This window comes from Pseudophryne corroboree, chromosome 3 (assembly GCF_028390025.1).
Source record: "Pseudophryne corroboree isolate aPseCor3 chromosome 3, aPseCor3.hap2, whole genome shotgun sequence".
NCBI classification, from domain to species: Eukaryota; Metazoa; Chordata; class Amphibia; order Anura; family Myobatrachidae; genus Pseudophryne; species Pseudophryne corroboree.
This window is the reverse complement of record NC_086446.1, coordinates 432,364,516-432,390,583: the sequence shown is the minus strand read 5'-3', so window position 1 is coordinate 432,390,583 and position 26,068 is coordinate 432,364,516. Positions and strand designations below refer to the sequence as shown.

Genomic DNA, 26,068 nt, shown 5'->3' with positions numbered 1-26,068 from the left:
GTATGACACTATGACGACGGTATAAAGAAAGAAAAAAAAATACCACGGTTAGGTGGTATATATTGTAATACAATTATGGATGGACGGACTGCCTGCCGAGTTCCGACTGCCGACACAGAGGTAGCCACAGCCGTGAACTACCGCACTGTACTGTGTCTGCTGCTAATATAGACTGGTTGATAAAGAGATAGTATACAATACATACAACAATATACTACTATACTGGTGGTCAGGCACTGGTCACCACTAGTCACACTGGCAGTGGCACTCCTGCAGCAAAAGTGTGCACTGTTTAATTTTAAATTAATATAATATTATGTACTCCTGGGGGCTCCTGCTATAACAACCTGCAGTGCTCCCCAGTCTCCCCCACAATTATTATAAGCTTTGCCTTTTATACATTGATGTGCAGCACACTGGGCTGAGCTGAGTGCACACAGACTGAGTCACACTGTGTGACTGGCTGCTGCTGTGTATCGTTTTTTTTCAGGCAGAGAACGGATATAGCAGAGAACGGATATATTATATTAAAATAAATAAAAGTTAACTAACAACAACTGCACTGGTCACTGTGGTAAACTCTGTCTGACTCTGCACAATCTCTCTCTCTCTTCTAATCTAATTTCTAATGGAGAGGACGCCAGCCACGTCCTCTCCCTATCAATCTCAATGCACGTGTGAAAATGGCGGCGACGCGCGGCTCCTTATATAGAATCCGAGTCTCGCGAGAATCCGACAGCGTCATGATGACGTTCGGGCGCGCTCGGGTTAACCGAGCAAGGCGGGAGGATCCGAGTCTGCTCGGACCCGTAAAAAAAACATGAAGTTCGTGCGGGTTCGGTTTCAGAGAAACCGAACCCGCTCATCTCTACTTTCAACCCCAGCAGACTTGTGTCTGCCGGAAAGAGAGATCCAAGGTAGGCTTTAAATCTAGGATCGAGCATGGTGGCCAAAATGTAGTGCTCTGATTTCAACAGATTGACCACCCGTGAATCCTTGTTAAGCGAATTAAGGGCTCCATCCACAAGTCCCACATGCCTAGCGGAATCGCTCCGTGTTAGCTCCTCCTTCAATGTCTCCAGCTTCTTCTGCAAAAGCCTGATGAGGGGAATGACCTGACTCAGGCTGGCAGTGTCTGAACTGACTTCACGTGTGGCAAGTTCAAAGGGCATCATAACCTTGCACAACGTTGAAATCATTCTCCACTGCGCTTGAGACAGGTGCATTCCACCTCCTATATCGTGCTCAATTGTATAGGCTTGAATGGCCTTTTGCTGCTCCTCCAACCTCTGAAGCATATAGAGGGTTGAATTCCACCTCGTTACCACTTCTTGCTTCAGATGATGGCAGGGCAGGTTCAGTAGTTTTTGGTGGTGCTCCAGTCTTCTGTACGTGGTGCCTGTACGCCGAAAGTGTCCCGCAATTCTTCTGGCCACCGACAGCATCTCTTGCACGCCCCTGTCGTTTTTTAAATAATTCTGCACCACCAAATTCAAGGTATGTGCAAAACATGGGACGTGCTGGAATTTGCCCATATTTAATGCACACACAATATTGCTGGCGTTGTCCGATGCCACAAATCCACAGGAGAGTCCAATTGGGGTAAGCCATTCCGCGATGATCTTCCTCAGTTGCCGTAAGAGGTTTTCAGCTGTGTGCGTATTCTGGAAACCGGTGATACAAAGCGTAGCCTGCCTAGGAAAGAGTTGGCGTTTGCGAGATGCTGCTACTGGTGCCGCCGCTGCTGTTCTTGCGGCGGGAGTCCATACATCTACCCAGTGGGCTGTCACAGTCATATAGTCCTGACCCCTGCTCCACTTGTCCACATGTCCGTGGTTAAGTGGACATTGGGTACAGCTGCATTTTTTAGGACACTGGTGACTCTTTTTCTGAGGTCTGTGTACATTTTCGGTATCGCCTGCCTAGAGAAATGGAACCTAGATGGTATTTGGTACCGGGGACACAGTACCTCCAACAAGTCTCTAGTTGGCTCTGCAGTAATGATGGATACCGGAACCACGTTTCTCACCACCCAGGATGCCAAGGCCTCAGTTATCCGCTTTGCAGTAGGATGACTGCTGTGATATTTCATCTTCCTCGCAAAGGACTGTTGGACAGTCAATTGCTTGGTGGAAGTAGTAAAAGTGGTCTTACGACTTCCCCTCTGGGATGACCATCGACTCCCAGCAGCAACAACAGCAGCGCCAGCAGCAGTAGGCGTTACACGCAAGGATGCATCGGAGGAATCCCAGGCAGGAGAGGAATCGTCAGAATTGCCAGTGACATGGCCTGCAGGACTATTGGCATTCCTGGGGAAGGAGGAAATTGACACTGAGGGAGTTGGTGGGGTGGTTTGCGTGAGCTTGGTTACAAGAGGAAGGGATTTACTGGTCAGTGGACTGCTTCCGCTGTCACCCAAAGTTTTTGAACTTGTCACTGACTTATTATGAATGCGCTGCAGGTGACGTATAAGGGAGGATGTTCCGAGGTGGTTAACGTCCTTACCCCTACTTATTACAGCTTGACAAAGGGAACACATGGCTTGACACCTGTTGTCCGCATTTCTGTTGAAATAGTTCCACACCGAAGAGCTGATTTTTTTGGTATTTTCACCAGGCATGTCAACGGCCATATTCCTCCCACGGACAACAGGTGTCTCCCCGGGTGCCTGACTTAAACAAACCACCTCACCATCAGAATCCTCCTGGTCAATTTCCTCCCCAGCGCCAGCAACACCCATATCCTCCTCATCCTGGTGTACTTCAACACTGACATCTTCAATCTGACTATCAGGAACTGGACTGCGGGTGCTCCTTCCAGCACTTGCAGGGGGCGTGCAAATGGTGGAAGGCGCATGCTCTTCACGTCCAGTGTTGGGAAGGTCAGGCATCGCAACCGACACAATTGGACTCTCCTTGTGGATTTGGGATTTCGAAGAACGCACAGTTCTTTGCGGTGCTACTGCTTTTGCCAGCTTGAGTCTTTTCATTTTTCTAGCGAGAGGCTGAGTGCCTCCATTCTCATGTGAAGCTGAACCACTAGCCATGAACATAGGCCAGGGCCTCAGCCGTTCCTTGCCACTCCGTGTGGTAAATGGCATATTGGCAAGTTTACGCTTCTCCTCCGACAATTTTATTTTAGGTTTTGGAGTCCTTTTTTTACTGATATTTGGTGTTTTGGATTTGACATGCTCTGTACTATGACATTGGGCATCGGCCTTGGCAGACGACGTTGCTGGCATTTCATCGTCTCGGCCATGACTAGTGGCAGCAGCTTCAGCACGAGGTGGAAGTGGATCTTGATCTTTCCCTAATTTTGGAACCTCAACATTTTTGTTCTCCATATTTAAATAGGCACAACTAAAAGGCACCTCAGGTAAACAATGGAGATGGATGGATACTAGTATACAATTATGGACGGACTGCCGAGTGCCGACACAGAGGTAGCTACAGCCGTGGACTACCGTACTGTGTCTGCTGCTAATATAGACTGGTTGATAAAGAGATGTAGTATGTATGTATAAAGAAGAAAGAAAAAAAAACCACGGGTAGGTGGTATACAATTATGGACGGACTGCCGAGTGCCGACACAGAGGTAGCTACAGCCGTGGACTACCGTACTGTACTGTGTCTGCTGCTAATATAGACTGGTTGATAAAGAGATGTAGTATGTATGTATAAAGAAGAAAGAAAAAAAAAACACGGGTAGGTGGTATACAATTATGGACGGACTGCCGAGTGCCGACACAGAGGTAGCTACAGCCGTGGACTACCGTACTGTACTGTGTCTGCTGCTAATATAGACTGGTTGATAATGAGATGTAGTATGTATGTATAAAGAAGAAAGAAAGAAAAACCACGGGTAGGTGGTATACAATTATGGACGGACTGCCGAGTGCCGACACAGAGGTAGCTACAGCCGTGGACTACCGTACTGTACTGTGTCTGCTGCTAATATAGACTGGATGATAATGAGATGTAGTATGTATAAAGAAGAAAGAAAAAAACACGGGTAGGTGGTATACAATTATGGATGGACTGCCGAGTGCCGACACAGAGGTAGCTACAGCCGTGAACTACCGTACTGTGTCTGCTGCGACTGGATGATAAATAATGATATAAAAAATATATATATATCACTACTGCAGCCGGACAGGTATATATTATATAATGACGGACCTGCTGGACACTGTCTGTCAGCAGAATGAGTTTTTTATAGAATAAAAAAAAAACACCACACAAGTCACACGACGAGTGTTTAACTTTTTCAGGCAATCACAATATAGTATACTACTAACTATACTGGTGGTCAGTGTGGTCAGGTCACTGGTCAGTCACACTGGCAGTGGCACTCCTGCAGCAAAAGTGTGCACTGTTTAATTTTAATAATATGTACTCCTGGCTCCTGCTATAACCTATAACTGGCACTGCTCCCCAGTCTCCCCCACAATTATAAGCTGTGTGAGCACAGTCAGATATATACATAGATGATGCAGCACACTGGGCTGAGCAGTGCACACAGATATGGTATGTGACTGAGTCACTGTGTATCGTTTTTTTCAGGCAGAGAACGGATTATATTAAATAAAACTGCACGGTCTGGTGGTCACTGTGGTCAGTCACTAGTAAACTCTGCACTCTCTACAGTACTCCTAAGCTCCAGTAAATCAAGTGTCTCTGTCTCAAATCAATCTCACTCTCTCTCTTCTAATCTAAATGGAGAGGACGCCAGCCACGTCCTCTCCCTATCAATCTCAATGCACGTGTGAAAATGGCGGCGACGCGCGGCTCCTTATATAGAATCCGAGTCTCGCGATAGAATCCGAGCCTCGCGAGAATCCGACAGCGTCATGATGACGTTCGGGCGCGCTCGGGTTAACCGAGCAAGGCGGGAAGATCAGAGTCGCTCGGACCCGTGAGAAAAAACATGAAGTTCGGGCGGGTTCGGATTCAGAGGAACCGAACCCGCTCATCTCTAATATACGGTATAATAAAATCACATACGAATGAATGAAGGATAGGAACGTAAAATACAGTAATGTGCACAGTGTAGATGATCAGTGTAACATAATGTTAACAGAGCTAAATAAAAAATGTATTTACTGTATGTCTGTGCTGAACACCCAGGAAAATGTGTCCAGTTATATACATAAGTGACAGAGTCCGGTCTGGCTGTGCATTGCTCGCTCTCTTTGTGCACGGATGTTCTAGCTGCACTTACATCCTAGCACAGTGAACAGAGAAGTGTAGTGAAAAGGATTGGAAGTCTCAATGCAGTGCTGGAGATGCTCTATTTGCCCTCATGCAATCTGGATCCTCCTGAAAGACATACTGTGGCGGGACTGGAGTTGGCTTCTCCACTTTTTTCGCAACCTGAACAATAAATGGGGGGATAGTCAAATGTTTGAAAAGTCCATTGGGTGTCTGTTTTTTCCTATCTAATAGGAAAAAACAGACAGCCAACCGACTTTTCAAATATTTGAATTTCCCCCAATGAGTCATGTCACAGACATAGTGGTGCGTAGTCTCAACTCAGAATGAAATAGTAGTGGGATGCTAGCTGTCCACCAGATAAAATCAGAACACAGGGGCAGATTTATTAAGCCTGGTGAAGTGATAAAGTGGAAGGTAATAATGCACCAGCCAATCAGCTCCTAACTTCCATGTTACAGGCTGGGTTTGAAAAATGACAGGAGCTGACTGGCTGGTGCGTTCACCTTCCACTTTATCACTTCACCAGGCTTAATAAATCTGCCCCACAGTGACGAAACGTGAACCAAACCATGACTGGTGATTGTCCACTCACCACCGATGAAGGAAAACCACCAACCAGCAGGGACGTGCAGTCAGGGGAGGCAGTGCCTCCCCTGTCATTAATGATTAAAATAATACAAAGTAGATACATAAGACACATATTCTGTGTCATATGTATCCTCTTTATATTATTCTAATCATTGCAGTCCATTGTAATACGTTTGGGAGGCACTGACAGCTAGTGCCTCCCGTAGCCAGTGGGAACGGGACAAAGCGGGGGGCAGGGCCATGCGCTGGGCTGTAAAAGCCCATTACGAAAACAGTGGAAAGCGGCACTTATACAAGTGCCTCGCTGGCAGGGAATGCACGCCCCTGCTAGCGAGGCACCAGTGATTGGTCCAATCACATAGACGCGGCCCGGAGAAGCGGCGGCGGGACCCGTCAGGTACTGCTCCAGCTGCGGCGGCGCCGGGATGCCCAGGATGCGGCGCTGACTTCATTAACAGCGGCTCCCCCCTCCCTGCCTCCTTACTCACGGTGCAGACTAGTGCCCCACTGTCCTTGCTGCCGCTGCCAGTCCGGCGCCTGTCACACACAGGCAGAGCTGGAAGACACAGTGCAGCAGCAGCGGTAACATGGAGGAGGGGGGGAGAGCGGAAGACAGGACTCAGGAGCGCACCAGCAGCGGTACAGGGAGGAGGAGAGCGGAACGGCAGATCTGTGTCTACTGTGATCAGGGTACGTGGAGGAGTGTGTGCCATGTCCCCCCCCACTCCCCCTACTAACTAAAGTGTGTGGCATGTCCCCCCCTCCCACTACTAACTAAAGTGTGTGAGTGTGTGCCATGTCCCCCCTCCCCCTATTTACTAAAGTGTGTGCCATGTCCCCCCTCCCCCTACTAACTAAAGTGTGTGCCATGTCCCCCTCCCCCTACTAACTAAAGTGTGTGCCATGTCCCCCCTCCCCCGATTAACTAAAGTGTGTACCATGTCCCCCCTCTCCCTACTAACTAAAGTGTGTGCCATTTCCCCCTCCCCCCACTAACTAAAGTGTGTGCCATGTCCCCCCCTCCTAGCTAAAGTGTGTGCCGTGTCCCCCCTCCTCCTCCTAGCTAAAGTGTGTGCCGTGTCCCCCCTCCCCCTCCTTGCTAAAGTGTGTGCCGTGTCCCCCCTCCCCCTCCTTGCTAAAGTGTGTGCCGTGCCCCTCCTCCCCCTCCTTGCTAAAGTGTGTGCCATGTCCCCCCTCCTAGCTAAAGTGTGTGTCATTTCCCCCCCTCCCCTTCCTAGCTGAAGTGTGTGTATTCCATGTCCCCCCCTCCAAGCTGAAGTGTGTGTATGCCATGTCCCCCCCCTCCAAGCTGAAGTGTGTGTGTGCCATGTCCCCCCTCCAAGCTGAAGTGTGTGTATGCCATGTCCCCCCCCCCCCTACTAGCTAAAGTGTGTGTGTCTCCTCTTGTACCGTCCCAAGCCCCAGTATGTGTCACTATATCTCTTTCAGGCCCCTGTGTGTATATCACCATGTGCCCGCAAGACGGTGACAGCTCGACAGCCATTTGAGTGGAGTGGTGGCACACAGGACTGATCTGGAAGGAGACGCCCAGGCACATAAAGATGGGATCCAGACCCAGCCCACAGTCAAGAGCTTTGCCAGTTGTGAGTGGAAACCACACTATCAGCCCCGAGTCCTGTCCCGCACAATCACTGATAGAGAACCACGTGTGACAAACTGAAGAAGTGAGGAGGCGCTGCACATATCTGGTAAGTGACGGTTGGGGGGATTTAGAGCATTTGTTTATTCTAATCTATTTTTTAGTCCCCTGTCCTCACCATCCCTGTAACTCCCTCTTCAGTACTACTGCCCTTACCCTCCCTGTAACTCGCCTCTCATGATCCCTCTAACTCCCTGTCAGCGTCCCTACCCTCACCCTTCCTCTAAATCCCTGTTAGCGTACATGCACTCACTCTCCCTATAACACCCCATGAGTGTCCATGCCCGCACCCTCCTTGTAACTCCCTCTCAGCATCCCTACCTTCACTTGCCCTCTAACTCCCCGTCAGCGTCCCTGCCCTCACCCGCCCCGTCAGCTTTCCTGCCCTCACCCTCCCTGTATCTCCCCCTCAGCGTCCCTGCTCTCACCCTCCCCATCAGCTTTCCTGCCCTCACCCTCCCTGTATCTCCCCCTCAGCGTCCCTGCCCTCACCCTCCCCGTCAGCATTCCTGCCCTCACCCTCCCTGTATCTCCCCCTCAGCGTCCCTGCTCTCACCCTCCCCTTCAGCTTTCCTGCCCTCACCCTCCCTGTATCTCCCCCTCAGCGTCCCTGCCCTCACCCTCCCCGTCAGCATTCCTGCCCTCACCCTCCCTGTATCTCCCCCTCAGCGTCCCTGCCCTCACCCTCCCCGTCAGCATTCCTGCCCTCACCCTCCCTGTATCTCCTCCTCAGCGTCCCTGCTCTCACCCTCCCCATCAGCTTTCCTGCCCTCACCCTCCCTGTATCTCCCCCTCAGCATCCCTACTCTCACCCTCCCCATCAGCATTCCTGCCCTCACCCTCCCTGTATCTCCCCCTCAGCGTCCCTGCCCTCACCCTCCCCGTCAGCATTCCGGCCCTCACCCTCCCTGTATCTCCCCCTCAGCGTCCCTGCTCTCACCCTCCCCATCAGCTTTCCTGCCCTCACCCTCCCTGTATCTCCCCCTCAGCGTCCCTGCCCTCACCCTCCCCGTCAGCATTCCTGCCCTCACCCTCCCTGTATCTCCCCCTCAGCGTCCCTGCTCTCACCCTCCCCATCAGCTTTCCTGCCCTCACCCTCCCTGTATCTCCCCCTCAGCGTCCCTGCCCTCACCCTCCCCGTCAGCATTCCTGCCCTCACCCTCCCTGTATCTCCCCCTCAGCGTCCCTGCCCTCACCCTCCCCGTCAGCATTCCTGCCCTCACCCTCCCTGTAACTCCCCCTCAGTGTCCCTGCCCTCACCATCCCTGTATCTCCCCTTCAGCGTCCCTGCCCTCACCCTCCCCGTCAGCATTCCTGCCCTCACACTCCCTGTATCTCCCCCTCAGCGTCCCTGCCCTCACCCTCCCCGTCAGCATTCCTGCCCTCACCCTCCTTGTATCTCCCCCTCAGCACCCCTGCCTTTACCCTCCCTGTATCTCCCCCTCAGCGTCCCTGCCCTCACCCTCCCCGTCAGCTTTCCAGCCCTCACCCTCCCTGTATCTCCCCCTCAGCATCCCTGCCCTCACCCTCCCCGTCAGCATTCCTGCCCTCACCCTCCTTGTATCTCACCCTCAGCATCCCTGCCTTTACCCTCCCTGTAACTCCCCCTCAGTGTCCCTGCCCTCACCATCCGTGTATCTCCCCCTCAGTGTCCCTGCCCTCACCCTCCCTGTGACTCTCAAAGTAGTGGGAGTAAGAAAGGGAAAGAGGGGAGGGAAATAGATGGGGAAAAGGGGAGCTGAGAGAGAAGAGTAAAAAGAGAGAAGAAAAAATATCCCCAGGCAGTGCTGGGGATAATAGCTTAAAAAAATAATCAGAAACCCAGTCAATGCTGGACATAAGTATAAGGGACACTACTATGTTGTGTAATATGAATCATGGGGACTACATACAGTGTAATGTGAATAAGATTGCACTACAGTGTGGCGTAATTTGAATTGGAGGTACTGTTCTCAGGTTCTATTTAGAGATGAGCGCCTGAAATTTTTCGGGTTTTGTGTTTTGGTTTTGGGTTCGGTTCCGCGGCCGTGTTTTGGGTTCGAACGCGTTTTGGCAAAACCTCACCGAATTTTTTTTGTCGGATTCGGGTGTGTTTTGGATTCGGGTGTTTTTTTCAAAAAACACTAAAAAACAGCTTAAATCATAGAATTTGGGGGTCATTTTGATCCCAAAGTATTATTAACCTCAAAAACCATAATTTACACTCATTTTCAGTCTATTCTGAATACCTCACACCTCACAATATTATTTTTAGTCCTAAAATTTGCACCGAGGTCGCTGTGTGAGTAAGATAAGCGACCCTAGTGGCCGACACAAACACCGGGCCCATCTAGGAGTGGCACTGCAGTGTCACGCAGGATGTCCCTTCCAAAAAACCCTCCCCAAACAGCACATGACGCAAAGAAAAAAAGAGGCGCAATGAGGTAGCTGTGTGAGTAAGATTAGCGACCCTAGTGGCCGACACAAACACCGGGCCCATCTAGGAGTGGCACTGCAGTGTCACGCAGGATGTCCCTTCCAAAAAACCCTCCCCAAACAGCACATGACGCAAAGAAAAAAAGAGGCGCAATGAGGTAGCTGTGTGAGTAAGATTAGCGACCCTAGTGGCCGACACAAACACCGGGCCCATCTAGGAGTGGCACTGCAGTGTCACGCAGGATGTCCCTTCCAAAAAACCCTCCCCAAACAGCACATGACGCAAAGAAAAAAAGAGGCGCAATGAGGTAGCTGTGTGAGTAAGATTAGCGACCCTAGTGGCCGACACAAACACCGGGCCCATCTAGGAGTGGCACTGCAGTGTCACGCAGGATGTCCCTTCCAAAAAACCCTCCCCAAACAGCACATGACGCAAAGAAAAAAAGAGGCGCAATGAGGTAGCTGACTGTGTGAGTAAGATTAGCGACCCTAGTGGCCGACACAAACACCGGGCCCATCTAGGAGTGGCACTGCAGTGTCACGCAGGATGTCCCTTCCAAAAAAACCCTCCCCAATCAGCACATGATGCAAAGAAAAAGAAAAGAAAAAAGAGGTGCAAGATGGAATTGTCCTTGGGCCCTCCCACCCACCCTTATGTTGTATAAACAAAACAGGACATGCACACTTTAACCAACCCATCATTTCAGTGACAGGGTCTGCCACACGACTGTGACTGATATGACGGGTTGGTTTGGACCCCCCCCAAAAAAGAAGCAATTAATCTCTCCTTGCACAAACTGGCTCTACAGAGGCAAGATGTCCACCTCATCTTCACCCTCCGATATATCACCGTGTACATCCCCCTCCTCACAGATTATCAATTCGTCCCCACTGGAATCCACCATCTCAGCTCCCTGTGTACTTTGTGGAGGCAATTGCTGCTGGTCAATGTCTCCGCGGAGGAATTGATTATAATTCATTTTAATGAACATCATCTTCTCCACATTTTCTGGATGTAACCTCGTACGCCGATTGCTGACAAGGTGAGCGGCGGCACTAAACACTCTTTCGGAGTACACACTTGTGGGAGGGCAACTTAGGTAGAATAAAGCCAGTTTGTGCAAGGGCCTCCAAATTGCCTCTTTTTCCTGCCAGTATAAGTACGGACTGTGTGACGTGCCTACTTGGATGCGGTCACTCATATAATCCTCCACCATTCTATCAATGTTGAGAGAATCATATGCAGTGACAGTAGACGACATGTCCGTAATCGTTGTCAGGTCCTTCAGTCCGGACCAGATGTCAGCATCAGCAGTCGCTCCAGACTGCCCTGCATCACCGCCAGCGGGTGGGCTCAGAATTCTGAGCCTTTTCCTCGCACCCCCAGTTGCGGGAGAATGTGAAGGAGGAGATGTTGACAGGTCGCGTTCCGCTTGACTTGACAATTTTGTCACCAGCAGGTCTTTCAACCCCAGCAGACCTGTGTCTGCCGGAAAGAGAGATCCAAGGTAGGCTTTAAATCTAGGATCGAGCACGGTGGCCAAAATGTAGTGCTCTGATTTCAACAGATTGACCACCCGTGAATCCTTGTTAAGCGAATTAAGGGCTGCATCCACAAGTCCCACATGCCTAGCGGAATCGCTCCCTTTTAGCTCCTTCTTCAATGCCTCCAGCTTCTTCTGCAAAAGCCTGATGAGGGGAATGACCTGACTCAGGCTGGCAGTGTCTGAACTGACTTCACGTGTGGCAAGTTCAAAGGGCATCAGAACCTTGCACAACGTTGAAATCATTCTCCACTGCACTTGAGACAGGTGCATTCCACCTACTATATCGTGCTCAATTGTATAGGCTTGAATGGCCTTTTGCTGCTCCTCCAACCTCTGAAGCATATAGAGGGTTGAATTCCACCTCGTTACCACTTCTTGCTTCAGATGATGGCAGGGCAGGTTCAGTAGTTTTTGGTGGTGCTCCAGTCTTCTGTACGTGGTGCCTGTACGCCGAAAGTGTCCCGCAATTTTTCTGGCCACCGACAGCATCTCTTGCACGCCCCTGTCGTTTTTTAAAAAATTCTGCACCACCAAATTCAAGGTATGTGCAAAACATGGGACGTGCTGGAATTTGCCCATATTTAATGCACACACAATATTGCTGGCGTTGTCCGATGCCACAAATCCACAGGAGAGTCCAATTGGGGTAAGCCATTCCGCGATGATCTTCCTCAGTTGCCGTAAGAGGTTTTCAGCTGTGTGCGTATTCTGGAAAGCGGTGATACAAAGCGTAGCCTGCCTAGGAAAGAGTTGGCGTTTGCGAGATGCTGCTACTGGTGCCGCCGCTGCTGTTCTTGCGGCGGGAGTCCATACATCTACCCAGTGGGCTGTCACAGTCATATAGTCCTGACCCTGCCCTGCTCCACTTGTCCACATGTCCGTGGTTAAGTGGACATTGGGTACAACTGCATTTTTTAGGAGACTGGTGAGTCTTTTTCTGACGTCCGTGTACATTCTCGGTATCGCCTGCCTAGAGAAGTGGAACCTAGATGGTATTTGGTAACGGGGGCACACTGCCTCAATAAATTGTCTAGTTCCCTGTGAACTAACGGCGGATACCGGACGCACGTCTAACACCAACATAGTTGTCAAGGACTCAGTTATCCGCTTTGCAGTAGGATGACTGCTGTGATATTTCATCTTCCTCGCAAAGGACTGTTGAACAGTCAATTGCTTACTGGAAGTAGTACAAGTGGGCTTACGACTTCCCCTCTGGGATGACCATCGACTCCCAGCGGCAACAACAGCAGCGCCAGCAGCAGTAGGCGTTACACGCAAGGATGCATCGGAGGAATCCCAGGCAGGAGAGGACTCGTCAGACTTGCCAGTGACATGGCCTGCAGGACTATTGGCATTCCTGGGGAAGGAGGAAATTGACACTGAGGGAGTTGGTGGGGTGGTTTGCGTGAGCTTGGTTACAAGAGGAAGGGATTTACTGGTCAGTGGACTGCTTCCGCTGTCACCCAAAGTTTTTGAACTTGTCACTGACTTATTATGAATGCGCTGCAGGTGACGTATAAGGGAGGATGTTCCGAGGTGGTTAACGTCCTTACCCCTACTTATTACAGCTTGACAAAGGGAACACACGGCTTGACACCTGTTGTCCGCATTTCTGGTGAAATACCTCCACACCGAAGAGCTGATTTTTTTGGTATTTTCACCTGGCATGTCAACGGCCATATTCCTCCCACGGACAACAGGTGTCTCCCCGGGTGCCTGACTTAAACAAACCACCTCACCATCAGAATCCTCCTGGTCAATTTCCTCCCCAGCGCCAGCAACACCCATATCCTCCTCATCCTGGTGTACTTCAACACTGACATCTTCAATCTGACTATCAGGAACTGGACTGCGGGTGCTCCTTCCAGCACTTGCAGGGGGCGTGCAAATGGTGGAAGGCGCATGCTCTTCACGTCCAGTGTTGGGAAGGTCAGGCATCGCAACCGACACAATTGGACTCTCCTTGTGGATTTGGGATTTCAAAGAACGCACAGTTCTTTGCGGTGCTTTTGCCAGCTTGAGTCTTTTCAGTTTTCTAGCGAGAGGCTGAGTGCTTCCATCCTCATGTGAAGCTGAACCACTAGCCATGAACATAGGCCAGGGCCTCAGCCGTTCCTTGCCACTCCGTGTGGTAAATGGCATATTGGCAAGTTTACGCTTCTCCTCCGACAATTTTATTTTAGGTTTTGGAGTCCTTTTTTTACTGATATTTGGTGTTTTGGTTTTGACATGCTCTGTACTATGCCATTGGGCATCGGCCTTGGCAGACGACGTTGCTGGCATTTCATCGTCTCGGCCATGACTAGTGGCAGCAGCTTCAGCACGAGGTGGAAGTGGATCTTGATCTTTCCCTAATTTTGGAACCTCAACATTTTTGTTCTCCATATTTTAATAGGCACAACTAAAAGGCACCTCAGGTAAACAATGGAGATGGATGGATTGGATACTAGTATACAATTATGGACGGGCTGCCGAGTGCCGACACAGAGGTAGCCACAGCCGTGAACTACCGCACTGTACTGTGTCTGCTGCTAATATATAGACTGGTTGATAAAGAGATAGTATACTCGTAACTAGTATGTATGTATAAAGAAAGAAAAAAAAACCACGGTTAGGTGGTATATACAATTATGGACGGGCTGCCGAGTGCCGACACAGAGGTAGCCACAGCCGTGAACTACCGCACTGTACTGTGTCTGCTGCTAATATATAGACTGGTTGATAAAGAGATAGTATACTCGTAACTAGTATGTATGTATAAAGAAAGAAAAAAAAACCACGGTTAGGTGGTATATACAATTATGGACGGGCTGCCGAGTGCCGACACAGAGGTAGCCACAGCCGTGAACTACCGCACTGTACTGTGTCTGCTGCTAATATAGACTGGTTGATAAAGAGATAGTATACTCGTAACTAGTATGTATGTATAAAGAAAGAAAAAAAAACCACGGTTAGGTGGTATATACAATTATGGACGGGCTGCCGAGTGCCGACACAGAGGTAGCCACAGCCGTGAACTACCGCACTGTACTGTGTCTGCTGCTAATATATAGACTGGTTGATAAAGAGATAGTATACTCGTAACTAGTATGTATGTATAAAGAAAGAAAAAAAAACCACGGTTAGGTGGTATATACAATTATGGACGGGCTGCCGAGTGCCGACACAGAGGTAGCCACAGCCGTGAACTACCGCACTGTACTGTGTCTGCTGCTAATATATAGACTGGTTGATAAAGAGATAGTATACTCGTAACTAGTATGTATGTATAAAGAAAGAAAAAAAAACCACGGTTAGGTGGTATATACAATTATGGACGGGCTGCCGAGTGCCGACACAGAGGTAGCCACAGCCGTGAACTACCGCACTGTACTGTGTCTGCTGCTAATATATAGACTGGTTGATAAAGAGATAGTATACTCGTAACTAGTATGTATGTATAAAGAAAGAAAAAAAAACCACGGTTAGGTGGTATATACAATTATGGACGGGCTGCCGAGTGCCGACACAGAGGTAGCCACAGCCATGAACTACCGCACTGTACTGTGTCTGCTGCTAATATATAGACTGGTTGATAAAGAGATAGTATACTCGTAACTAGTATGTATGTATAAAGAAAGAAAAAAAAACCACGGTTAGGTGGTATATACAATTATGGACGGGCTGCCGAGTGCCGACACAGAGGTAGCCACAGCCGTGAACTACCGCACTGTACTGTGTCTGCTGCTAATATATAGACTGGTTGATAAAGAGATAGTATACTCGTAACTAGTATGTATGTATAAAGAAAGAAAAAAAAACCACGGTTAGGTGGTATATACAATTATGGACGGGCTGCCGAGTGCCGACACAGAGGTAGCCACAGCCGTGAACTACCGCACTGTACTGTGTCTGCTGCTAATATAGACTGGTTGATAAAGAGATAGTATACTCGTAACTAGTATGTATGTATAAAGAAAGAAAAAAAAACCACGGTTAGGTGGTATATACAATTATGGACGGGCTGCCGAGTGCCGACACAGAGGTAGCCACAGCCGTGAACTACCGCACTGTACTGTGTCTGCTGCTAATATATAGACTGGTTGATAAAGAGATAGTATACTCGTAACTAGTATGTATGTATAAAGAAAGAAAAAAAAACCACGGTTAGGTGGTATATACAATTATGGACGGGCTGCCGAGTGCCGACACAGAGGTAGCCACAGCCGTGAACTACCGCACTGTACTGTGTCTGCTGCTAATATATAGACTGGTTGATAAAGAGATAGTATACTCGTAACTAGTATGTATGTATAAAGAAAGAAAAAAAAACCACGGTTAGGTGGTATATACAATTATGGACGGGCTGCCGAGTGCCGACACAGAGGTAGCCACAGCCGTGAACTACCGCACTGTACTGTGTCTGCTGCTAATATATAGACTGGTTGATAAAGAGATAGTATACTCGTAACTAGTATGTATGTATAAAGAAAGAAAAAAAAACCACGGTTAGGTGGTATATACAATTATGGACGGGCTGCCGAGTGCCGACACAGAGGTAGCCACAGCCGTGAACTACCGCACTGTACTGTGTCTGCTGCTAATATAGACTGGTTGATAAAGAGATAGTATACTACTAATATTATATACTGGTGGTCAGGTCACTGGTCACTAGTCACACTGGCAGTGGCACTCCTGCAGCAAAAGTGTGCACTGTTTAATTTTAATATAATATTATGTACTCCTGGCTCCTGCTATAACCTATAACTGGCACTGCAGTAGTGCTCCCCAGTCTCCCCCACAATTATAAGCTGTGTGAGCTGAGCAGTCAGACAGATATATAATATATATAGATGATGCAGCACACTGGCCTGAGCCTGAGCAGTGCACACAGATATGGTATGTGACTGACTGAGTCACTGTGTGTATCGCTTTTTTCAGGCAGAGAACGGATATATTAAATAAACTGCACTGTGTGTCTGGTGGTCACTCACTATATAATATATTATGTACTCCTGGCTCCTGCTATAACCTATAACTGGCACTGCAGTAGTGCTCCCCAGTCTCCCCCACAATTATAAGCTGTGTGAGCTGAGCAGTCAGACAGATATATATAATATTATATATAGATAGATAATAGATGATGCAGCACACTGGCCTGAGCCTGAGCAGTGCACACAGATATGGTATGTGACTGAGTCACTGTGTGCTGTGTATCGCTTTTTTCAGGCAGAGAACGGATTATAAATAAAAGTGGTGGTCACTGGTCACTATCAGCAAAACTCTGCACTGTACACTACTGAGTACTCCTAATGCTCCCCAAAATTAGTAAATCAAGTGTCTCTCTAATCTATTCTAATTCTAAACGGAGAGGACGCCAGCCACGTCCTCTCCCTATCAATCTCAATGCACGTGTGAAAATGGCGGCGACGCGCGGCTCCTTATATAGAATCCGAGTCTCGCGATAGAATCCGAGCCTCGCGAGAATCCGACAGCGTCATGATGACGTTCGGGCGCGCTCGGGTTAACCGAGCAAGGCGGGAAGATCCGAGTCGCTCGGACCCGTGAAAAAAAACATGAAGTTCTGGCGGGTTCGGATTCAGAGAAACCGAACCCGCTCATCTCTAGTTCTTTTGTGTCCACACCCCTTCCTTGTGAGACCACACCCCTCTTTTGTGATGCACGCTGTTCCTTTATGAGTTAAGGGGTGAAGGGCGCAATTTTATAGTTTGCAGGAGAGCGCTGAACACCCTTGAACCGGCCCTGAGTGGCGCCTACACTCTGGCCTGCACACACATCTCAAGTGAGAGAGGGGGCAGATGGAGATATATATGTGCCTCCCCAGCCAAAGACCTCACCGCACGTCACTGCCAACCAGCTGAAGCTAACAAATGTTTGCGATATGTGGGTTTCTGATTCCCATCCCTAGACTGGGAAACATTTATTATGTAGGCATCATTTAAATAGGTATACAATAATAAATGCAGACCCTATCATTAAAACATTTTTATACCAGTTAACAATTAATAATATTGCCTTCTTAATAAAAATGTTTTTCTTTTGTTTAACTCACCTCTGCTCAGCCTGCTTGATAATGGATAATGACAGCCAAATTGCCCTTTCCTGGTGTATGATTCAGCCTTATCTTTTATACTGAACATACCATTCACTTTCCACGGAAATAGGATTGTTCTGTTCTCATTTGGAGATTAAATTGACATGAGATTAAGAGGTTTATTTATCAATCGGCTGATTTTCTGTGGTTCTTCAGCAGATTTGCCATGGCATATTGAGCGGAACTGTTTTTTAAAGGCACTTCATGCTGTATACTGCCTGCAAAAAAAAAACAACGTAGGAAAGAAACACTGACACTACTAAATCCCATGCAAAGCTGCCAAACCTCACCCCTGAAAACTGGTTTATGCTCCCCTTATACCCCTTTTAGACACGGAGGCAGATGTATTAAGGCTGGAGAAGTGAAAAAGTGAAAGGTGATAATGCACCAGCCAGTCAGTTCCAATATGTAACATGAGAGTTATTAGCTGACTGGCTGGTGCGTTATATTTTCTTCTACTTTATCACTTCTCCAGCCTTAATACATCTGTCTCAAGGTCTTTAGACCCAGGATATTGCTGGAGCTTGAGGCTCAACCCGGATCTTGGCTATTAACATATAGAGGAAAAAAGCAAGTAGTGACCAGGGTGCTCGCGAATCAAAAATAATTAAGAAAAGTCAAATACATTATTGGTATATATAAAAAAATATTACTGACAGATAAAGATGTGCACCGGTAATTTATCGAGTTTTGTGTTTTGGTTTTGGATTCGGTTCCGCGGCCGTATTTTGGATTCGGACGCGTTTTGGCAAAACCTCCCTTAAATTTTTTTGTCGGATTTGGGTGTTTTTTTTTCAAAACCCCCTCAAAAACAGCTTAAATCATAGAATTTGGGGGTAATTTTGATCCTATAGTATTATTAACCTCAATAACCATAATTTCCACTCACTTCCAGTCTATTCTGAACACCTCACACTATTATTTTTAGTCCTAAAATTTGCACCGAGGTCGCTGGATGACTAAGCTAAGCGACCCTAGTGGGCGGCACAAACACCTGGCCCATCTAGGAGTGGCACTGTAGTGTCAGACAGGATGGCACTTAAAAAAATTGTCCCCAAACATCACATGATGCAAAGATAAATAAATAAAAAAAAGAGGTGCAAGATGGAATTGTCCTTGGGCCCTCCCACCCACCCTTATGTTGTATAAACAGGACATGCACACTTTAACAAACCCATCATTTCAGAGACAGGGTCTGCCACACGACTGTGGCTGAAATGACTGGTTGGTTTGGGCCCCCACCAAAAAAGAAGCAATCAATCTCTCCTTGCACAAATTGGCTCTACAGAGGCAAGATGTCCACCTCCTCCTCCTCCTCCGATTCCTCACACCTTTCACTATGTACATCCCCCTTCTCACAGAGTATTAATTCGTCCCCACTGGAATCCACCATCACAGGTCCCTGTGTACTTTCTGGAGGCAATTGCTGGTAAATGTCTCCACGGAGGAATTTATTATAATTCATTTTGATGAACATCATCTTCTCCACATTTTGTGGAAGTAACCTTGTACGCCGATCGCTGACAAGGTGACCGGCTGCACTAAACACTCTTTCGGAGTACACACTGGAAGGGGGGAAACTTAGGTAAAATAAAGCCAGTTTGTGCAAGGGCCTCCAAATTGCCTCTTTTTCCTGCCAGTATACGTACAGACTGTCTGACGTGCCTACTTGGATGCTGTCACTCATATAATCCTCCACCATTCTTTCAATGGTGACAGAATCATATGCAGTGACAGTAGACGACATGTCAGTAATCGTTGGCAGGTCCTTCAGTCCGGACCAGATGTCAGTTTTCGCTCCTGACTGCCCTGCATCACCGCCAGCGGGTGGTTTTGGAAATCTGATCCTTTTTCTGGCAGCTCCAGTGGCAGTAGAAAATGAAGGAGGAGCTGTTGGTGGGTCACGTTCCACTTGACTTGACAAGTGTCTCACCAGCAGGTCTTTGAACATCTGCAGACTTGTGTCTACCGGAAAGAGAGATACAACGTAGGCTTTAAACCTAGGATCGAGCACGGTGGCCAAAATGTAGTGCTCTGATTTCAACAGATTGACCACCCGTGAATCCTGGTTAAGCGAATGAAGTGCTCCATCCACAAGTCCCACATGCCTAGCGGAATCGCTCCGTTTTAGCTCCTCCTTCAATCTCTCCAGCTGCTTCTGCAAAAGCCTGATGAGGGGAATGACCTGACTCAGGCTGGCAGTGTCTGAACTTACTTCACATGTGGCAAGTTCAAAGGGTTGCAGAACCTTGCACAGCGTTGAAATCATTCTCCACTGCGCTTGAGTCAGGTGCATTCCCCCTCCTTTGCCTATATTGTAGGCAGATGTATAGGCTTGAATGGTCTTTTGCTGCTCCTCCATCCTCTGAAGCATATAGAGGGTTGAATTCCACCTCGTTACCACCTCTTGCTTCAGCTGATGGCGGGGTGTTTGCTGGTGCTCCAGTCTTCGGCACGCGGTGGCTGAATGCCGAAAGTGGCCCGCAATTCTTCGGGCCACCGACAGCATCTCTTGCACGCCCCTGTCATTTTAAAAAAAATTCTGCACCACCAAATTAATTGTATGTGCAAAACATGGGATCTGTCAAAAGGGTTTTATTATATATGTTGTATGTGGAAATAAATTTTATGGTATAACGCTATTTGAGATCCATTTTATCCACATGTACTGCGGTTTGATGTAAGAAGGAGGGTACCTATAAGAACTATAGAAGGCCCGGTTTGTGATCCGCTCCCTAAAAGGCGCATTTGTCTACTACGGTAGACCACCACTTCGGGTACAAGTCTGGACTCCCCCAATATACATCTAAATCAATTGTTTTACAGTATCACACTATCTTTGTGCTTTTTTCTTTATTTTGAAAGGTTGAATATCCTCCAAATATTTAAGAGATTGAATACTGTTTGGTTCTCTTGAAAGCGCCTGAGATTCAGGGTGGTAACCATTTTATTGCATGTTCTCTTGAAGTGTGGGTGACACTTTTAACCACTTATTTTCGCGGGCTGCTTCACTGTGGCGCACAGTTTGTGATCTATCCTCTTGTTTAGATTTGCCACTTGTCCACATGTCCATTGTTAAGTGGACATTGGGTACAACTGCATTTTTTAGGACACTGGTGACTCTTTTTATGACGTCTGTGTACATTCTCGGTATCACCTGCCTAGAGAAGTGGAACCTAGATGGCATTTGGTACCAGGGACACACTACCTCAAGAAATTCTCTTAGTCCCTGTGAACTAACGGTGGATACCGGACATAAGTCTAACACCAACACAGCTGCCAAGGCCTGAGTTATCCACTTTGCTACAGGATGACTGCTGTGATATTTCCTTACCCCTACTTATTACAGCTTGACAAAGGCAACACACGGCTTCACACAAGTTGTCCACATTTCTGTTGAAATAATTCCACACAGAGGAGGTGATTTTTTTTTTGTATTTTGACCAGGCATGTCAATGGCCTTATTCATCCCACGGACAACAGGTGTCACCCCGGGTGCCTGACTTAAACAAACCCCCTCTCCATCAGATTCCTCCTTGTCAATTTCCTCCTCAGCGCCAGCAACACCCATATCCTCATCCTGGTGTACTTCAACAGTGACATCTTCAATTTGAATATCAGGAACTGGACTGTGGGTGCTCCTTCCAGCACTTGCAGGGGGCGTGCAAATGGTGGAAGGAGCCACCTCTTCCTGTCCAGTCTTGGGAAGGTCAGGCATCGCAACCGACACAATTGGACTCTCCTTGGGGATTTGTGATTTAGAAGAATGCACAGTTCTTTGCTGTGCTTTTGCCAGCTTAACTCTTTTCATTTTTCTAGCTGGAGGATGAGTGCTTCCATCCTCATGTGAAGCTGAACCCCTAGCCATGAACATAGGCCAGGGCCTCAGCCGTTCCTTGCCACTCCGTGTTGTAAATGGCATTTTGGCAAGTTTACGCTTCTCCTCAGACGCTTTTAATTTAGATTTTTTTGGGTCATTTTACTGAACTTTTTTTATTTTTTTATTTTACATGCTCTCTACTATGACATTGGGCATCGGCCTTGGCAGACGACGTTGATGGCATTGAATCATCTCTGCCATGACTAGTGTCAGCAGCTTCAGCACTAGGTGGAAGTGGATGTTGATATTTCCCTATTTTACCCTCCACATTTTTGTTCTCCATTTTTTAATGTGTGGAATTATATGCCAGTAATATTATTATATCAATAGCAATGGCCTACTGTACTGTACTACTATATACTGGTGGTCACCACAATGCTGCACTGTACTACTATATACTGGTCACAACAATGCAGCACAGATATGGATACTAGAAGTGACACAGAGCTGCAAGATACAGCAATGGCCTACTGTACTGTACTACTATATACTGGTGGTCACCAAAATGCTGCACTGTACTACTATATACTGGTCACAACAATGCAGCACAGATATGGATACTAGAAGTGACACAGAGCTGCAAGATACAGCAATGGCCTACTATACTGTACTACTATATACTGGTGGTCACAAAAATGCTGCACTGTACTACTATATACTGGTCACACAACAATGCAGCACAGATATGGATACTAGAAGTGACACAGAGCTGCAAGATACAGCAATGGCCTACTATACTGTACTACTATATACTGGTGGTCACAAAAATGCTGCACTGTACTACTATATACTGGTCACACAACAATGCAGTACAGATATGGATACTAGAAGTGACACAGAGCTGCAAGATACAGCAATGGCCTACTGTACTGTACTCTTATGTACTGGTGGTCATCAAAATGCTGCACTGTACTACTATATACTGGTCACACAACATTGCAGCAGATATTGAGCACTGATCAAGATTCAAGAACTGAGTCTGACACGGAACTGCAAGATACAGCAATGGCCTACTGTACTGTACTACTATATACTGGTGGTCACCAAAATGCTGCACTGTACTACTATATACTGGTCACAGCAATTCAGCACAGATATGGATACTAGAAGTGACACAGACCTGCAGGATACAGCAATGGCCTACTGTACTGTACTACTCTATACTGGCGGTCACCAAAATGCTGCACTGTACTACTATATACTGGTCACAACAATGCAGCACAGATATGGATACTAGAAGTGACACAGAGCTGCAAGATACAGCAATAGCCTACTGTACTGTACTACTATATACTGGTGGTCATCAAAATGCTGCACTGTACTACTATATACTGGTCACAACAATGCAGCACAGATATGGATACTAGAAGTGACACAGACCTGCAAGATACAGCAATGGCCTACTGTGCTGTACTACTATATACTGGTGGTCACCAAAATGCTGCACTGTACTACTATATACTGGTCACAACAATGCAGCACAGATATGGATACTAGAAGTGACACAGAGCTGCAAGATACAGCAATGGCCTACTGTACTGTACTACTATATGCTGGTGGTCACCACAATGCAGCACTGTACTACTATATACTGGTCACACAACAATGCCGCAGATATTGAGCACTGATCAGTATACTAGAACTGAGTCTGACACGGAGCTGCAAGATACAGCAATGGCCTACTGTACTGTACTACTATAATATACTGGTGGTCACCACAATGCAGCACACTGAGCACAGATATTGAGCTTTTCAGGCAGAGAACGTAGCCACGTCCTCTCCGCTCAATCTACAATGCACGAGTGAAAATCGCGGCGACGCGCGGCTCTTTATATGGAATATGAATCTCGCGAGAATCCGACAGCGGGATGATGACGTTCGGCCTCGTTTGGGTTAACCGAGCAAGGAGGGAAGATCCGAGGCTGCCTCGGACCCGTGTAAAACACGTGAAGTTCAGGGGGGGGGGGGGGGGGGTTCGGATCTTGATGAACCGAACCCGCTCATCTCTAAAAAATATTACTGACAGATATTCTTATTATAAAATGTGGTGAAATATAAAATAAAATATTGTGAAAAAGAAGGAAAACAAGTTTAAAAAAATACTCTACAAACATTGTATTCACTCTTTTTATTGTTTTTCTTTTAAATATGAATTATAATGGCAAAGTGGCCTAATAGCTATGGCCTCCCTTAAAGTGGGTACTTGAAATGTAGGCAGGATCCACTCGCCAGTTAAACTAAAGAAACTTTTAATATATTTGGGCAAGCTCCAGCTGGATTTAGTTTTTTATCCAAGAGACTCATCTGCCTACCTCGGAAGCTCTTAAGCTTAATACTCTCGGCTGGACGGTGGTTGCTGATGCTCCATATACCTCTAAAGCCAGAGGGGTACTGATTCTTGCCAGAAAACAACTACAACTGGAGCTTGTCTCAACTATTGCAGATCCTAGGTGTAGGGTTTTTTTTTTTTACATGTGAACATTTTTAATATACCTTATGTTCTTCGAAGAGTTTATGCACAAAATGTCTCCTCCAAATCCTTTTTCCGTACTTTATTGTCTAAAATGCTTCCTTTTGCAGGTATGTCTTTAGTAGTGTGAGGTGATTTTAATATTATAGCCTCGAAATTTTAGACATAAGCTCCCAGTCGTCCTCCCGCTCTCCCCCTAAGCTGTTCTTTGAACAGCAACTGAAAGTTACTGATATTTGGTGATTTTTCCACCCTACACCTGCCTCTCTGCTGCCCATCAGGGCCGGATTATAGTAGGGGCGACATGGGCGTGATTCCCGGGGTCCCCATACATTAGGGGCCCCCACAAACAGTCCTTTGGTACTATTTCACCCGTCTCCCCGGCGGCTCCGCTGTTCCTTAACAGCGGCAACCAAGGCGCTCCTCGCTATAGACAAGAGCCGGTGTACCACTCCGACACAGTGCTGGCTCAGCCCCTTCAGTGCTGCAGCAGCTGGCTCTGGTACAGTGTCTCGCGGGATACCGACGGCAAATTATGTGAGACACTGTAACAGAGCCCGCCGCTGCAGCACTGAAGGGGCTGAGCCAGCACTGTGTCAGAGTGCTCCCCGCTCCTCTGAGTAATGCTTCAGTGTGGGGGATGTGCATGCTCTACTGGCTCCCTGCACTTCCCGCTCCGGGGGTGGTGTGCTCTATCGGCTACCCACACTTTCAGATAACGCTCCGGTAGGCAGGGAAAGGTGGGGTTGTGCACAAACAAGTTGATTTTTTTATGCACAAACAAGTTGTGCATAAATCAATGAAATCGAAATCTGTGTGTGTGTGTGTGCTATATGGGCTCCGTGCTCTCCCAGGTAATGCTATGGGGGGGGGGGGGGGGGGTCATCCGGCCCTGTTGCCCATAACGCTTTCTCTTGGATTGATTTCCTCCTACTTTCTGATGCACTAGTCCCTAATGCTGTAGACTCCGCTATCAAACCAATGACGCTGTCTGACCACTCACTGGTTTGTGCCTATTTTACCACCACGCTAGATGTAGGTGCCTTTAAAAGTTGGAGATTCACGACTGTTTTCTCCTCATCTCTGGGGTTCCGTTGTATTTTTGAAAAATTTTGAGATGATTTTACTGAAACCAATTCACAGGCCACACAGGATGATCCCTTATTCTGGTGGGACCTCTAAAGCTGTGGAGCTGTATTATTGAATATGTCTCTAGACGGAAAAAACTGTTTGCTGCAGATTATAAACAGGCCCAGAGGCAATTAACGGAGGCCTTCCAAATTTTTAAGCAGAATCCCTCCCCTCCCTCTAAGAGGACTTATCTGGACGCAAAGGTCAAATTTGATGCCCTGGGCGATAGGCTTACATTTCATAAGATCCATAGATTCTATAGATTTGGAAATAAGACAGGACAGCTCCTTTCTAATTTGCTGAAGGGTGCCTCCCCTGACTCGCTTATTCAATCCCTCTACCTCCCTGATGGCTCTCTGTCCTCTACCTCCACAGACATAGCCAAAGTCTTATAGAACTTTTATGTTTATTTCTATTATGATCTGTCTGTGGATATTCAATCCAAAGCAGCTTTTTGGGATGGTCTTGTCACACCTCAACTAGATCCGAACACGTCTGATGTTCTCTGTACTCCCATAACAGAACTAGAGGTGGAAAAGTTGATAAGACAGATGAAATTCATTAAAACCCCGGGGCTGGGCGGCTTCTCAGGGGAATTCTTTAACCTTCTCTCTCCCTCCTCGCCAAAGTATTTAATATAATTCTCCAGACACATAAAACCCCCCATATTTTACAGATGTTTGGATCCGTTTACTCCCTAAACCTGGCAAAGACCCACACCTCCCTGCCTCTTACAGACCTATTTCCCTTCTCAATGTAGACTAAAAACTGTTTACTAAGATACTGGCAGACAGATTGAAACCTTTACTTCCCAATATTGTTCTCCCAGACCAAACTGGTTTCATTATGGGAAGACACTCTTCTGGGAATATCAGAAAGGTTCTGGTTTCGGCGCACTGGCTGGGTTCTTCCAGGAGCCCAGACCCCCACTTTGTGCTTTCTTTTGACTCAGATAAAGCATTTGATCTGGTTTGCTGGGATCATCTATATACTGATTTGGGTAGATTTGGGTTCCCACTGGACCTGGTCAGTATGCTGCAGTCTCTATATTCCATCTCTAGTTCCCGTAT

General features: G+C 47.4%; 1 protein-coding gene across 4 annotated transcripts in view; it reads right to left on the bottom strand.

Moving 5' to 3' along the window:
* LOC135057867 (BPI fold-containing family C protein-like) overlaps nt 1-26,068 on the bottom strand; it is a 208,610-nt gene that overhangs the window by 138,843 nt on the left and 43,699 nt on the right. The window contains exon 1 of one of the 4 annotated variants that reach the window (XM_063963597.1): nt 17,476-17,718. The exons of the other annotated variants lie outside the window; for them this stretch is intronic. The gene's annotated coding sequence lies outside the window, so the exon portion shown is untranslated. Of the gene's footprint in view, nt 1-17,475; nt 17,719-26,068 lie in introns of those variants that run through there. 4 annotated transcript variants of the gene reach the window in all.